Raw genomic sequence first — 5,730 nt, 5'->3', positions numbered from 1 at the left:
TTTGATACTACATTTATTTAGTTAATGTATATTTAAACCCTCACAAGAATACTTTAGATCATCCCTATTTTCTTTTACTTCGTTTTCCTCTTGCAAACTAGAAGACAACCATTTAACATTATATTGTAATTGTACAACACTACAACTTATTGTTTTCTTTCACTGGTTTGTTTGTCTAATCATACTATCAGTTACCATACTATCGGAGTATTTTACATAATATTAGGTTCGGATCATTTCTACTTCGGGTCTCCTTTAGATATTCATTCAAATTCGAATCCTTTTTTGGGTTATTAGAAACACCACGAACAGCTATTTAAATACTCAAAATTTTTAAATAAAATTAATACTTCCTCCGTTTCACAAAAACCATGTTTTAGAAGAAGAAAAATATTTTTTAAATAAATTATTTATATTTAATTCATCTAATTATAATTAATTGTAAATTTTAAAAAATTACGTTCACCGAATTCTTATTAGTTTAGAATTATGAAAATAGATAATTGTAAAATATTATGTATTTAATACCAAAATTTAATATGTTTTGAAAATCTTAAACATACATCATTTTGAATTGGAGGAAGTATATAACATATATAAACTTAAACAGTGAAGCCCTTTCTCAAAAAAATAAAAAATAAATAAATTTGAACAGTGATTAAATCCTAACATAAAATAGAATATTTAAATTATTTGTTTTGGTTTTAGATATTAATTTGTATTTTTTGGATATTTATTGGAATTTGGATTCATGTTTTCCGAATATTTTTGGACCTTTTTGTGATATTTTAGATTTGTTTTTTGGGTTCGAGTCGATCGGATAACAGGATGCATTTGGATATTTTATATATTGGATCAAATTCGTATTTTCGGATCCGATGCATATTCGTATTTCAAATCCGTTTTTTTTTTCAGCTCTAGTCGCTGCGATGCTTCCTCGATCTTCCACGGAGATGATGGTGACGGGAACCAAAAACGTTAGTAGACCGAGCAAAAATTTGGTAGTAAAAAGCCCAAATATATGAAAGGCTCAAATATGATTCAAGACTGCGTGCTGTTTTCCCCCTCCTATACCGGGAACAGTGATATTCTGCCTTTGTGAAATGTTTGTTATTGCGTAGGATTCTAGTCACGTCATTGTCGGAGACTCCGAGTAATAGAAACGAAAATTCTTAATGGCTGAAGCAACCCTCTTTTTCGATACAATTTAAACCAAATACACAGGTGATGAATAATTTGTGAACAAGATCAATTATGTTAGTTAAGAATTAAGATCAATCAATAAAAATCCAGTGCATTTAACTTAAGCAATATAGATAAAAGAGGGTTGATTTAACTTTACTATAATAGTTTCTGATTATGGCGCAATGCGTTAGGTCTTTAGCCACCATCCTAGGTCCTAACGAGACGAGTGGACAGAAAGAATGTAGCAATCACTATCCTCAAGAATATCACAAATACATATTATTGGTTGTTCATCCCATGAACATCTAGAGATATTCTACTCTCTCGTTAAAAAGGATAAAGATAAACAGTGAACTAATACGAAAGATTTTAGGAAATAAGTAAATAGTGCATATAATTAACATACTACTACGAAAAGGTTTTCTTTCGGAAAAGTGGATATTCATATTATACGCATTTTTAAAGTGGACGTTTGGTAGAAGACTTTATGGGTCTGATTGGTAAAATGTAGAGTTAATATAACTGTATAACATTTCTAGTGCAAATTATAATGGTGAAAACTTTATTACTTTAACTTACTCTTAAAAAATTCAAATCAATTGGAATTACATTTTCCCTCGTTTACTCTTATTACTGTTTTAAGAAAAGGGAAACATACACAACATTACTCCATATTTGAGCTATGATTGATGTTTAATGGAGTAAAAATGTGGGGAAATAGGTGGAATATGGAGGAAAAATAAAAACAAATCCCAGAGTAAAATTTTCCATTATGGTTAATGTAAGGTAACAAATTAGTCTATTTTTAAATTCTTTTGGCGTAAATAGGTGAAATTTTACCGGAATGAAATTAAAGTGGAGTAACTCAACAGAAATATATATTACTCTACTCTTTGTGCTAGTAGTGCTTCCAGTGGCACTCTTAATAAGAGTAACCACATTTTTTGCTCTTTGTTTCCCATTTTATTTTATTTTTTTCTCGTTTTCACTTTTTATATTTTTCCATTTTACTCTAAAATTATCAATCAAAGCCTAATAGGGTAAGATAGAGTAAATGAGAGAGAATAAAAATAAAACAAATGGTGTGACTCTGATTTTTCTTTAGTGAAAAAGTAGAAAATATATAGTGATAAAACAGAAAGAGAAAACATATTAGCCAGAAAGAGAGCGAAAATTTGTTTCCATTTTTTAACTGATCAGTAAAATGTAGTGGAAACTGGAGTAACATTTTTTAGTTTAAACTTTTACTCTAAAACAGCTATCCAATCAGATTCTATGTGTAATAGTTATTTATTAGTTTTTTTTCTCTACTTTTTTTTGGTTTTATACTGTTTTATGTAGAGATACTAGCAAAGCAAAATGATCGCGCGGGTAACAAATTTGTTGGTTACAATCCAACTGTTTTCATGTTGGTCCAATTCACATAGAACATCATTGGTTTATAATGCATATATACATATATGTATGTAGTGGAAGAAATATTATTAAAAAGAACTCATGAATTGCAATGGATTCGATCTTGATTAGGAATCATGTGATAGCTAGTAAGAGTGAAACAGTTTATTAATAGTCACTTATAATCGTGTATACTATATAATATGTTTTAAACATCTTGTCTTAACTTCTTCCTTGTGTTTACATTTTACAAGGTGGTTGTAGTCTTGTAGACGTTTATATAACTACATAAATAATCATATAGTCGTTGATGAACACACAAAAAAAAAATTCTTGTCATATATATAGGAGTTATTTTTCATGGTTATGTTTTTGTTCGTTTTGACCAAATCTTTCGCAATCTCTTAACTATTATAATTGAGATGAACGTATTTACTAATTAAACCATATGGAAAGGTCACAATATGATTTTAAGAACGTGTACAATATTAACAAATCATGAAAAGTTTGAAATAGTTTGTTGCAAAAATATCGAGATATGGTTGGGTCGACCGACTCATATCGACTGCTTCAGTTATGTCGGATCCAAAATTTGACATAACTATTCACAGTAAAGGACACAATATGATTTTTACAACGTGTGGAATAAAAACAAATCATGAAAATTTTGAAATAATTTGTGGCAAATATATCGAGACATGGTTGATTCGACCGACTATATCCACTGCTTCAATTATGTCTGATCTAAAATTTGATTATAACATTTTTCACAGTACTATACGAAATAATAATTCTAGATCTTGGGAAACGTTAGAGGCAAAGAATCTAAACAAAAACAATAAATGATAAACATCCAGAAGCTAAATTTACGGGGTAAAGACAAGAAAACAATACTAGTAGTAGTACTACAGAAAGCTTAGATTATTTCTTAAAAATAAACAAGGAACATTCAAACAGCTGGTGGATTTGTAGAACTTATCAACGAGTGTTTTGTTTTCTGTCAACCAATGAGTCTTTATAATTAGTAATAAATGTTGAGGACAGTCGCATTAATAAACAAAAAGTTTCATACAAATCATAAATTGATTGGCAAATGGCTACATCGTAGATGACTGGAAGATCGAACAAACAGCTGGACTTTTAAAATTAAGAGGCTTTCTATAAAACCGATTATGAATTGTACTAAGACCGTTGATAGATAAAAAAAATTTGTGGAGTAGATATACAAAAGGCGAATATCAAAGGTCATCTATACAACTATTTATCTATTTCTGTTACGAGTTGTACAAAAGGCAAATAAAATGGTCCCAAGCTTATCATGTAATCATGTTACACCGTTTACTAATTTTTTTGTTTCACAATCCAGATAGTCATTTAAAAATGAAGCTACAGAAAACATATTTCCAGTTTGATCTTACATATGGGTCATACTTGTAATATTCAAATGAGACGTTTTAAATGCTAAAGAATTTAACGTGATATAAATTAGGTTGACATGAAATAAATTAGAAAGAAAACAATAGTACAACCTGAAGAAAATAGATAAGAACTCAGTTTTCTTTAATAGACACAAGAGTGGAGTGATTAAAGAACCACATGTATGTGTAATACTATCACATATGCATGTATATGTATATATGTATTTTGACTATTTTGTGTAACCATGCATTTTAATTTGGAAAAAGTTTCTCAGCTACACCATGTTTACTATAATATGGTGAAAACCATCCAGAGTTTAGAAATGTGTTGAAACCTACACGATGTATATGATAAATACATTCCAAATATACGACGTTAATAAAAACATGGTGCCAACATCATAACAAAGTTTAATTGATTTTAGCTTAAATAATTGGGTTTAGAGCGTAATTTATTAAAGTTAAAGTCCGATTAACAATATCTGACCCGAACCAAACGAAAAACTTGACCCAGACTTAACCATTTTTCCCCAAATCGATTTCATTGCTCTTAGGGTTCCAAACAAGAAAATATTGGGGATTTCGAAAAGAGATTGAGAGATTTTTTAGAGACAAAGAGAGATTGCAGAGAAGGGTTTGGTGTTATCGATTCAGTTTCGGTGAAATCAAATTCGGATGAGCTAATCGAAGAAACAAGGCGACGATGAGGTAAGAACCCTTGCTTGTTTACTTCGATTATTGGAATCAATGGATGGCTTTACCATGTTCTAATGCTATTTTATTGGTAACAGTGATTCAATACCGGTGAAGATTAATTGCTTCCATTCCGGTGTGTTCAAAAATGATGAAGATGGGAAGCTAAATTATGTCGATGGTTTTATGGATCAGTTTGAAGTCAATGGTGATGCAGTTTATGAAGAATTTTTGAAGATCATTGTTCTAAAAGTTAGTGTGGGGAGAATGTGGTACAAGTTACCATATGAGGATATCTCAGAGAATGAATTGCTTGAAAATGGAGAGAAAAACAAAAAGAGGATGGCTTCTAATGGTCGTTATTATGGGGAGCTTGATGTCTTCATAGAGAAACCTGAAAATAGTGTTGTTATTGTTGATGGTGCTGTGGTTGACGCGGAGACTGAGCACGAAGCTATTGATGGTGACGAGCTTGATGCTTAGCTACAAGACGACGAGGTTGATGGTAACGAGCTTGATGCTGAGCTACAAAACGACGAGGTTGATGGTAACGAGGTTGATGCTGAGCTACAAGATGACGAGGTTGATGGTGATGATGAAGCAGAAGAGAGTGAAGATGAGTATCAGGAATCAAAGTGGCGAGGTTTGTACATGGATGGATTGGGGGCTGTAAATGGTCCAAGGTTTTGGAAGCTATCTGGTGCAGACCGTATTGAAGCACCACCATACAAGAGACCGCCTGGAAGAGCAAAAGGGAAGGCAAGGATTAAAGGAGTGCGTGAATCCCCGAAGAAAAATCACACCAAAGTTGATAGAAAAGGAAGAATATGTCATTGTGGTCTTTGTGGTGGTGAAGACCACAACTCAAGGAAGTGTCCTCGTGAGGTACATTGTCGTCGCAATTGTCTAGCTTTTTTTCTTTCTCGTGTTTGATTCACTTTATTATGTTGCAGTCTGTTGAAAGCAGAAAGTGTAGGCGTCTCAACATGGAACAACAATCACATGAGCAAGCAATCGATGACGTTTCCTCAACTGCACC

This window comes from Brassica oleracea, chromosome C3 (genome assembly GCF_000695525.1).
Source record: "Brassica oleracea var. oleracea cultivar TO1000 chromosome C3, BOL, whole genome shotgun sequence".
Taxonomy (NCBI): Eukaryota; Viridiplantae; Streptophyta; class Magnoliopsida; order Brassicales; family Brassicaceae; genus Brassica; species Brassica oleracea.
The sequence above is the reverse complement of the archived record's forward strand: the minus strand, read 5'-3'. Positions refer to the sequence as shown.